Source organism: Zosterops lateralis, assembly GCF_965231275.1.
Source record: "Zosterops lateralis genome assembly, chromosome: Z".
Taxonomy (NCBI): Eukaryota; Metazoa; Chordata; class Aves; order Passeriformes; family Zosteropidae; genus Zosterops; species Zosterops lateralis.
The window spans coordinates 35,948,338-35,960,516 of record NC_139800.1 but is presented as its reverse complement, the minus strand read 5'-3'; positions in this window follow the sequence as shown (position 1 = coordinate 35,960,516).

Below are 12,179 nucleotides of genomic sequence, written 5' to 3'. Positions count from 1 at the left end.
AAGCCCAAAGAGACTTGGAGAAACCATTTGAGTATATTTTTGACTGCAAGTCAGGATTGAACTTGATTTTTTTTTCTCTATATTTAACTTTGTTTGAAAATTCATAAAGCCTGTGACATTAGAGAATAAATAAGATACTTGCATTAGAAGAGAAAAATTACATGTGAATAATGATCACTCATGCCTCTACTCAGATGTCTAAAGACCACTGCTCCTCATTGTTTCTAATACTGAGTTCTACAAATGGTGGGTGATGGGTGATTCTACAAACAGCAGTTTAAGATAATTCTAAAATTGGCCTAACAGACACATGCACTGTCTTAACATCCTGAAGAACATCCTTACAGTTCTAAAACAAGATGCTGGTATGCAAACATATTACTGAACAATCTTTTAATTTTTAAAGTATCACTGGTGACTTCATATTCATTGTTTTCTTAGTGTTATAAATGCAATGGCAAATATCGGATTAACAAAGAAACAATTTATTAATAACACGATATCGATCACCAATAAAAGAGAAAACCACAAAATAGGAAATTAGCAGCGCCGCGCCGGGTGGATAGGGGTCTGCACGCCAGGGTACAGGACGCCCAAATCCACCCCAAACGATTCTCAGTCCACCATTTTATAGTATTTTTCTGCCCTGAGGCAGTCCAGGTGTCCAGGGTGGGCCAAATGGTCCAAATTTCTTTCTGATGGCCTTCCGGGATCTGCCAAGTCCCGTTGATCCATTCCGGGAAGGTCTTTTCTTATGCCAATTATACAGGTCAGTCTTATGTTGATTTCTGTGTGCATATCGTGCCAGGGCGTTGATGAAATCTGCATCGTTGTCAAGAAGGAATTCTCCTTGCATTGGAAAGGGTGCGATTCTTATCGGGGCTGGCTAGCGTCTTTGTCCAGTCTGATGGTCCTTGTCCTGTTTCACAACTGGAGCCGTGGAGGCTGGGGATACAGATTGCTACCTACTAGACTTTACATTTTATTAACATCATTCTTATTATACATTGGATCATTATTTTATACACGAATTTTTACACCAAATTTATCACACTTATTAAAGAGCTAGTGAAAGTTTTTTTGCCTGCTGTTTTTTGTCACTGCCCTTACACATCATGGCACTTAGCCTGTTCAACATTCACATGGTAAACAAGCCACTCCTCTGAGTGTCATGAGGTCTTCTCAAGACATTTCATCAAACATTTATTTCTAGTGCAGCCAGATGATGCAAATGGAATTATTCACTGTTGATCCTGAAATATAAGTTCCAGGAAAAATGTTGGTAGATTGAGTAAAATGTCCTGACTTGTAAACTAGCACAGCGTATTTTCATTCTCCAATGTCAGGTCACCATGGATGTTTTATTCAATGCTGAATAGTTGCTGCAGTTTTATTACATATTACCTGTGTAATAACTCATGACCTGAGTAATAAGGAACTCATTAAACCTACTCTCTGCTTTTCCTTTACACGTAGACCTCCCAGAAGTTTAAGCCATACCTAATGAGTCCAAGTATTTTAAGGGATAGTGCTAAAATTATCTACCATTCTTTTGTGTCTGAAATCACCCTTTTATTTTCCTCCACTACATTGTTAGCATGACTAAGAAACAATATATTAACCTAATTACATTTTATTTATTAGGCAGCAAGCAAATAAGTCATTCAAAGACAAATCCCTGTAGTTATTCATAGAGCTGCTTTGGATGACAAAGATATAGTAAACCAAGCAATCTTTCATTGTATTTACTGCACACTCTTTGTACTAATGAACAATAACCAGCTTTACTTAAATAATGGCTTCTGTTCTGAGTTGTGGTAAATGTTATACAGACCATATTCATCAAAAGCACGTCAAAGCCTTGGATGACCTTTATTTCTTTTGCTTGCACTTGAAGAATTTGGGTAGCTGGTGAATAGCAATGATTTAAAGGGCTTAATAAACATCTTGTAAAATAATTAGTGTCTTTAAAAAAGCAACATGCATAATGTACTAGTGGCAGCTCAGCCCCTGAGAAACGAACAGTGAAGATGTTGGCAATTTATTTTTATAACCACTACCTTTCAAGGAGCCTATGCATTCTCTTTGCTTTCAGTTTGAGATAGGCTTTCTCTGTGTTCTAATGCATGCATTAAATCTGTACCTCAGTGGGAAGAAAACTTCCCATTAACTTCACTCATCACTTAGAATTAATGAAGTCTATAAAGCAAGATAAGTAAATTTGAATATGAATTCACCAAAAGAATGAAATAGGAAGAAAGATTTAAAAAAAAAAAAAAAAAAAAAAAAGAAAAAAAAAAGAGAGAGAGAGAGAAGAAGAGGGCTTTGGACTTGATTGTTTTTTATTGTTTTAACCCAGGTTAGGTTTTATGTGCTTTTTGGAGAAGAAACTAGAATCTCTATCTTCTTCCTTTCACACAGAAATCCTATATATTGTATGAAAACCACCCTTTCTGCTGCTGAATATTTATGATTCAAAGAAGCTGACTCAGGACAAGATAGTATAAAAGTATCCTTGAGTGTGGTGGCCAGATTATCTCCCAAGAACAGTGCTCAAACACCCTTTTTATGATCCAGATATTAGAGAACATGATCAACAACAGACCTGGTAGAATACTCCTGAGCATTGGGTCAGAGCTCTAGTTGTCTTTAAGTTGCTCCAGGTCTGACCTGGCAAAAATATATTAAGAATGTTTACTGGATAAGACCCTTCATGTGAGGCACGTAAGACACTCCAGTGAAATATGCAGGTGCTTAATGTTACCGAGCTTTGAGAGTCCTGGGCAAACACAAGAGAAACATAAAAGAAACTTGGCAGAAAATGGCTGGGGGGAATTAATGGTTTCCATGGTTGTACAACATCTGTGTAAACACAGAGGACCTACGTTTTGAAGTTAGCTACACCAACAGCAGTTAATAAACCCTCAGGGTTTTTTTGAAATTAAATAGAGGACAGTGTTTGGCATGAATAACATTTGCTGACCCAGCTTAAAATAAGGACTCTTACCAGTCTGATACCCAGATTTTGGGGACAGATATTCACAAGTCATTGTAATTCTTTTATCCTAATTCTCCTTACACATTCTTAAATGAAGAATTCTCTGATGTCCATTAGCAAAAGAAAGATCTAGCTAACTCTTTCCATGAGCTCTCATCTAATTATTAAAACAAACATCATGTTTTTATTTTTAGAAGAGTTGAGTAAAAATACCAACAAGATGTTCCTAACACTGCAAAAGGAGTGTACAAGTAGTCCAGTAAATTCAGTTTAAGAAGTTTATTTCTTATCTTTCTCTTGTCATTTGAGATTTAATTTGAGCAAATAAAATTAATTTATAATAATAAGTACAAACTTCTATGTCTAATTCTTTTAGAAACTTACACATATTTTTTATAGAATAGAATGAATCATAAAATTGTAAAATGGTTAGGGTTAGAAGGGACCTTAAAGATCACATAGTCCCTGCCATGGACGGGGATACCACTAACTAGATCAGGTTGCTCAGAGCCTTCTACAACCTGGCCTTGAATAATTCCAGGGATGGGACAGTGGCTCTGCCTTCTCCCTATCCATTTATCACTTATGTTCATCATAAATGGTAAACGGATAGGGAGTGGGAATGGGAAGACCAGTGTGGTTGGTCTTCCTGTTATGGCTCATATACCTGCAGAAGCCTTTATTATTAATCTTGTCAAATTAATCTTCAGCCATGCTTTGACCTTCCTCACCCCATCCCAACACAACTTGATTGTGTCCCTATAGTCTTCCCAGGTTGCCTGCCTCTACTTACACTGACTGTGCATTTACTTCTTATGCTTAAGTCTGACCAGCAGTGCTTGATTCATCCATATCAGCCTCTTGACATCCTTTGATGGTATCCTACAGATGAGAATTGAGAGCTGTTGTTCTCTATGAAAAGTGTGCTTAAAGATCTGCCAGCTCTGTTCTGCTTTCCTGTTCCAGAGGGCAGTTTCCCAGAAGGCCCTATAGATTAATTCCTTCTCCTAAAATTCAGGGTCTTGGTTTGTATTCCTCAGGTTTGCAAACTCTACCTGTGCATGATCACCGCAGCTCAGGCTTCTTCTTCTTCTTCACGTCCCCAGCTGGTTTGCTTACATTGGTGATAATCAGGTGCAGTATCATGCCATCCCCTGTGGTAGATCTATTACCTGCCTCAGGAAATTCTATTCCATGCATTCCAGCAGTCTCCTGGACTGCCTGCAGCTTGCCTCTATGCTGTATTTGGTTTAGTGCTGTGACAATTATACCAACACTGTAGCATACAGATTGCAAATGGGTAAATTCTCTTTTTAAGGCCTCGAAACCTTGCTTGATGAGACTCTTTACAGGACTTACGGTTTTTGGTTGTACCCTGAGTTAGCTGTAAAGGAGAAATACTGACAAAATATTCTTAAGAGGTCAAACAACAAAAAACTTTACTGACAACCTTCCAAAACTTAGAGAATGCTGGCAAAAGTGTAGAGCAGCATTCAATCAACATAAAACATTTCACAAATGATTAACTTAGTGCATTCAATTTAGCAAACTCCAAGCCCATCTGATTTTAAGCTACTCAAAACTTCAAGAAGAGAGAATTAGAAGAAGAAGCAGAAAGAATAAGAAAGAAACACGAAATATGTAGAAAAGAACAAAGGTAACTACCAGTTGTGGTTCCAGTGGTGCTCAGCTGATAGAATTTCCAAGAGGAAGTAATGTCAGGACGTGTGCTTGCTACAGGCTTTGGTTTAAGTACCCTTTGGCCTTCCTGGGCCCTTTCCCCAGGTGGGACTTGCGGTCATTTGGCCACTGCAAGGCCGGGCTGGGGCTCCAGGGGCGGATGTGGAGCGTGGCCTCCAGCACAGCAGGGATTGCGGCCACAGTGGGGCTGGGACACAGCCCCGGGGCTGGGCTGTGCTGCAGGGCCTCACCTCAGCCCCTCACACACACACCAAGGGTGTCCAGACACCAATCCTTACAGTCTGTCACACTCTGCAACCCAGACTGCACAACTATCCAATTCTATGATCAAAGAGAAAAAGAGAAAAATAGTTGATTAATACAATGTCACTGATTTTACAATCTAGCACAGAAATTTGGTCTGACGTGCTTTCAGCTTTTTGGTAGTGAGAAATATCTCACTGATGAAGACCATGTCACCAGAACTGCTGACATAAAGTGCAATTATTCCATACAATAATCACATTAACATGCTATGCTAGTCATCTCTAAGTAACCTGTAGTCATCTATATAATTTCTTGTCTCACCTTTAAAGAAGAACCTGTCTTGACTTTGTCTGAAACACTTGCTGTCTAGTCTGCTAATGTTGCAGAGGCTGTAGCACCAGTGCCATGCTTGGAAGAGAGTTGTTCTCTGCCAAGATTTCAAACATGTAAACAAGATATTCAGTGTCTCACCCTGCAAGCTAAAGTAATTTCATTCATCCCTTAAATTTTAGGGTAGTCTTTAATCTAGGTCAATGGTAATGCTATAAAAATATATTTGCCTTAATTTCTTTGTAACAGTAATTAGGGCCAAAAAATGCCCCCACTCATCTCTCTCCTGACCCAATAAATATAAAAAATAAGGTGAATTCACTCAGACAGAAAGTTTTTGCTGGACTAACAGCATGCCAGCTAGATGAACTATACCATATTCTATGTATTTACTACACATATTACATTTCAACGGTGTTACTGTAAAACATTATCTAAAGTCATGTGATTTCCCATATCTGTTGTTCTCCAAGTCAGCTTGCAAGTTAGGCAGCTGCCATATAAACTGCCATATTTGACAGTTTATATACACAGCAAATGCATCATCATTAGAGGGGAAACCTAAAAGCAGTGCAAAGTCTCATTCACCTTTCACCCTGTAGAAGGTGTTCTCAAGATTAAGGGTGAGTGCACCCCACAGGACAAAAACGAAGCCTATACCATGATAATGGCAGGGAAGACAGGCCATTGGTATCCAGCATCATGGATGATTAATGCTTGTGAACACAAAGAATAACCACTAGGTCCCAAGCACAATGAGGAAAATGCCTGTATTGTTTCAACATGTGAAAAAGCATATAGCCACATTCTGTTATTGACAATGCACAGTGAGACACATACCACCTAAACCCATATGAAGCTTTTTAGAGTGAAAATGCTCAGAAAAAGCATGGCTTACGAGCTAAAGAATATAGCAAATACATCAGTACTAACTTATTTCTTGCTGCTAACATATAAGACAACTGCATCATCATGTGCCCAGTAGTTCTCCATTGAAACAGTGAATAAATAACTCTGACAAATGCTGCCATCATGTAATTGGTATAATGAGTTTCAGTGGGGCTGAGGTTCTGAGAGTGATTTCTAGCTAGAGTAGATTAAGAATAAATAATGGAAGGTATTGCAGACTTGGCTCTGATATCACTGAAGCAGGAGTCTGACATGATTTTTGTGGACAATTGTTAGAACAGAACAGCTGAAAATAAGATGTTCCATCGAAGCTTGACCAAGAAATAAATAAAATGTTGTAGATCAGATGCAAAGCATCTTACAAGCTGCTTTAGAGATAATAAAAGTACAAACTGCCCCCTGAAATTAGACCTACAAAAGGTCTTGTTAGTTATTGCTTTCATTTGTTCTGCCAGGTTTTAAAGAATGTTCAGAAATAAAGTGTTAGGATAAGCTTGTGCTCTCAGGGACAAGCAGGACAGCTTCTTCTTTCTAGGTTCAGCTCTGCTGTGATACTGTTTGTGCTCAAGGAACTTTGAGCTGAAAAACTGCCATTCTTCTCTCTTTATGGATCCGTTTCCTTGCTGACTGCGTTTTTATCCATTTGACTGGATTCACAGGCAAGTACATTTCTGTAAAAGTAATCCAGCAAGTGTTTGATATAATAAGTTCAAGGCTCCTTTTTTCATAAAGTAAGATGTAACAAAAATCCTACAAATATCCTAATTCTGTCCGAAATTAAGCACAACAAACATGGATAATACTTGTGAAATTTACAAAAGATTGTCACCGTTTGCATTATACTTTGTTTTCAGTAAAGGGTGGTGAAACTGCTTATTCGTTTCAAAAAATAAGCACTATATATTAGGGTTTACAGTGACTTTTTTCCCAAAAAGTAACACTGATCAGAGTTCAGGTCATCTCTTCAGATTTCTTGCCTTAGGCTTACTTTCTTTTCTAGAAGCCTACTTGTCCTCTCTCTACTAAGATGCTCTTAATAACCTTTTAAACATCTAATACTGACTACAGAAATTTACAGGGGATAGAATAAAGAGATGCTATGGCATTGTGCTTTTTCTTTTTATTTTTGTAATTTTAATTTTAATTTAATTTCTTTTTCTTTTTCTTTTTGTCTCCCTTAAAATTACTGCAAAAATAGGTCCTTGTGAAAGAAGGGAGAGGAAAGGAGAGGATAATTGGATGGTAACTGTAGTGTCTGTGATGGTTACATCCCAAGGGGACAGTTCAAAATAAAACACAGACTCATATTTAGTGAACTGCAGGGTCCATCTGACATATGAACACGAAAACCATTCTGTGGACAAGTTCTTAGTCACCCAGGGATCAAGGAGCCCTGATTAGGTGAATGTAGAGATGCAACGCTCTTTAAAACAGAGGAGGTTTTTCACATTTATATTTGTCAATTTTTTGTTATCCTGAATAAACAGTCAGACAGTAAAGTCGAGGAACAGTGTCTGAATAAACAGAAATATGATATAGAACATATATATATAAATCAGAGGTAAGGACAAGGAGGATGTAAATTATGTAAGAAAATTAATAACAGTTGGTTGTGGAACACAGATTCCTGAGCTAGCGACGAGTACACAGGACAGATTGGCTGAACTGGGGTATATTCTGCTTAATATCAGACTGGCTTATGTAAAGCCAGCCAAGCATCTTTGACCCACAGCTGACCTTCTCAGATATTTTATCTACAAACACTGAAAAACTGACTGGAGCAACCAAATGACAAAAGATGTGGAAGAAAAAGATGTTAGCAGCATGTGCATTAACCACTGTGAGTTACTGACAACCAGTCCATGCACTAAATAAATGCAGTCAAGCATCTCAGCTGAAAAAGGTACATTTACGTATCTCAATTTAAGTGTTGTTTCATTAAAGAAAAAGAACTTTAAAAACCCCACAAAGCTGGAAGATGTATACACAGTATAAAAAAAGTTAGTTTGTCTCTTGTTGTTCCTATAATGATGTTCCTATCTTTTGGTTTCTTAATTTTTCCAGTGTCTCAAATTCATTTATTTCCTCAGTATCTGCTGCATGATCTCAGACAGTTATTCATAGATATAATTAATCTATAGCCTGACATTATTAGGATGTTTGCACTAGTACAGTGAAAAAATTGAGTGTAAGTTAACTTTTATATGCAGAAGGAAGGATAAGTATACACTGTAAGGATATAAGCCACTACAACAAGGTGAGCAGTGTGAAAGGAAGATGGTATTGTACCATCCATGTTGCCAAGGTGCTAATGACCAACATGTCACTCAGAAGAGCAGTTTTTGAAACTGTCTTTGAACTTTCTCTTCCCTTGGTTTACTCTACTACCTCTCCAAAATCCAGATGAAAATTGTTAATTGTAAAATAATTGTCTGGGTGTGCTTGCTGGTCTGGTGTATTGTGAGAAGATGATAAGCAAACACAGAGCTAAGGGATTGACTGGCATTTAGATAGAACTTCTAACTAGGGAAGAGATAGTCAAGGAGCCTGTTGCTGAAAGTCAAAGTTCAACAGCTTTCTGTCCACAGTTCTGTGGCATTCTGCCGACCAAGAGGAGCTAGTGCATCTCCTGGTTATTCCTGTCCCTGCTGTCTCCTCAACAGAAGCCTGCAAGAAGCTGTAAGTCTGGCAACAATCAGGAAGAGAAGCTCTGAAAATGGGATGGAAATAGTTGGCACTTTGGATTTCCACTGGGAAATTTATACCACATACAAGTTTTGAAATCACGGAGCTGCAATCATCTGGAAGGCAACTGATAGAGATAAGTACATAAGAAACACGGTAAAAATGTAGAGAGGGTGCCACACAGAGGACAAGACTATCTGGAGAGCTTTGTTTTTAAAACCTCTTTTGAGGACCGGAAAGAAGGGAAGTGTAGCAAGAAAGTGAATGGATCAAGTTCTTAAATATTGCTTTTGAAGGGCTTTAAGCCTCTTAAGTATCTATGAAACTAAGAGATGAGAGAGTACATATCAACCACCAAAGCCACTTTAGAGCAGAAGCATTTTTATTGTCATTCTTATTAATGCTAATCATTGTGAAAAGAAAAAAACAACAGAACCAGTTACTGATTTAAAGCTGGTTCAGGCCAATTGTATCTGTCTTCCTCTACTCTCAGTGCTGCAAAAGGAAAAGGATTTATTGGCTAGACCCTTCAAGACCTCTTTCTGCTTCACATGCACCTTAACCATTCTTGGGGGTAGAAACGGGTCAGTAAAAGATAGGCAGGGATAGGCATCAAACTTGGCTTATTGCTGCTGTCTCTGCCTAGGCTGGATTCCTCTCTTTCTGATTCTGAAATACTTCAAATTCAGAGGAAAGATCTCTTCTAGAGCAAACCCTTTTCTCTTCTTCCTTCCCTTCTCACTTCTAGCTACATATTTCTCTGTGATCAGTTGACAAGAGAAAATGAAGACTTTGCATTTTGAATACAAGGATGCAAGAAAAAGAAAGAAAAGCAGCAGAAGAATATCTAAGTGCTTCACTGCACCCCGGAAGTTTTTATTTTATTTTACTCTGAATGAAAATCTAAGTTCTTGTGAGATTGTACCTTATGAATTAGTGCTACTTATTTTAGTTGAAGTTAAACTTCATATTGCTGATGTGGGAAGACCTGTTACACAGAAAACAGGAAAAATTTCACCCAGAATACAAAAGCAAAATAGCACAAGAACCTTAGAAAGATCAATATGGAAGTTAGAAGAAAAGGAAGACCTTGCAATTTGAGACAAAAAAACCCAGATATTTGTGTTATACAGAGCAAATGTAGCACAGTTAGCATAAGAGTGAAAATAAGACTGCAGGAGTGAAGTCTGGAACAGACCATTTTGGATATTTGGGAATCTTTGGGATTGACCTGTAATATGAGAAAGTTCACTTTTGTGCAAAACTGAGACAAGTCAGCACTTTATTCATGTGAGGTTGGAAGGGAAACATAACATAACAACAGCTAGTTCTGTTTGTGGCTACAGATCTGTTTCTATATATTTTATAGTCTTTGTACTTTATACCTCCATCTCTTTGATGCTTTTGATTCTTTAAATCAATGATAAAAATGTTCCAAGAGAGTAAATATCAAGTAATTTTATAATTCATGTTAATTAAAAGACATGACAGAAAAACAGTCTTTATATGATACTCAGCGGAACAAGTTAGACAGGAATTGTTGTAAAAGAAATGTTTAATTTCTCTAGTGCTGAATAAACATTACTGCATTGCTGCTCATGTTTTCAGAAGCTGAACTCCCTTTCTCCCTATAATTCTATTCCTGGATGGCTATAATGCAGTAATTTTCAAATATAGCAAATTATATCACAGGTTTAGAAACATGAAATAGTCTAAATGAGACTAGGAATCCAAGGCAAGTTGTCACTGAGGTCAGTATAGACAGTTCTACACAGCTGTGAATAAAACCCCTGGGAAAAATCACTTATTAATTTCTATTCATATTATAGCCTAAGAAAAGAATCCAAATCTGCAGAGGAAAAATGCTAAATGTCTTCATCTTTAGGGTTTTCTTATTCCCAGGTATTTTCAGCTACTTTTTTCATAAAATGTCTCTAGCTCTATTTATTCAGTCTTGGAGGTCACTGATTCTTGGTTTGTCTTTCTTGCATAGTTCTTGAACTACACTCAAGAAGCATTAGATATAGTAGGTGATTAGGGAGATATTGAGTTTGCTCATCAATTCAGTTTTCTCAGATTCACATAGCTCTGCACAGACATGATTCTGAGATTCATGACAGACACTTTAGCAGAGGGTCATTGCAGACTCTCTATACACTGTTCCTCCCTTTCTGCCACACTGAGTACTCTCTGAAGAACTCACGGAGTATTTATTCTACACAAGGCTCAATATTATTCCCTGACAGTTCCCTTTGTAAAAGCTGTAGCCTCTACAAAGCTACAGCTACAAGCCACCCATCTTATTTCAAGTGGTTTTCCTGAACATTTGGGGTTCGAAAGTTTTGAAACCCACTGATTAAAGATCTCTCTATGGGTTTTTGTTAAAGTGCACTAGAGAAGCAAATATCTTTTGTTCAAATAAATGTGAATATTTTTTATATTTGTTTTCTTACCAGCAACTATCAGAAAAGTGCCATTGTATTTGACCCTTAAAAAGCCAGGCTGAACGCTGCCAAATAAGAATGCTCAGGAAAAATATTCAATATGATACTGGAGAGGGAAGAAGGGTGAACATAACTGCTTTATGGTATAAAGCTGTCAGCAAAGGACTGCCAATAAAAAGATGTTCCTCTTTTTCAGGCTTTTCAAGTTTTGAAGATCACACAGATAGAAGTATGGAGGTAAAGGCTCCCAGCTAGTTTTGGGAAGTTCAGTCAAATGGATGAACAAATCACTGGGATACCCCCGCTACTATTCAGCAACCTGGTACAAACAATCACGGAAGAAACATTTCTCTTGCCAGTGGCACAATTCAACATAAAAATATGTCCAGTTCTTTGTACTGCACTAATTTAGACTACTTTCGTCTTCAGAGTTTTAAAATAATAGTGTTAAATCATTGAAATGGCACCTTGCTTTACCTCTTATAGATTAATTTATTTAATTTTGAATCAGGAAAAGTTTGTTTCCTGAAAGAAACTGTATTTTTCTCTCTCTTTCTATATATGATACAATAGAACTGTAAAAACACGTCATTTTAGCTTTTTGAGGAATAGGTGAGTAGAAAATTTGGGCTTATTCAATGTGAATTGCTTGGTAAATACAAGGCTTTAAATGACGTCTGAATATGAACATTCCTAAGGTTTGTTTTTTTTTTTTTTTCCTATAGATTACCAATATGGGCTACCTGAATCATACAAAAACTAAAACAAAGACTACTCAAATGCCTGACTTGAAGTGAAACCCAAGACATAAAATTAAGGCAGTAACCTACCTTCTCAATTACATTGCCACAGATCCTCACAGCAGA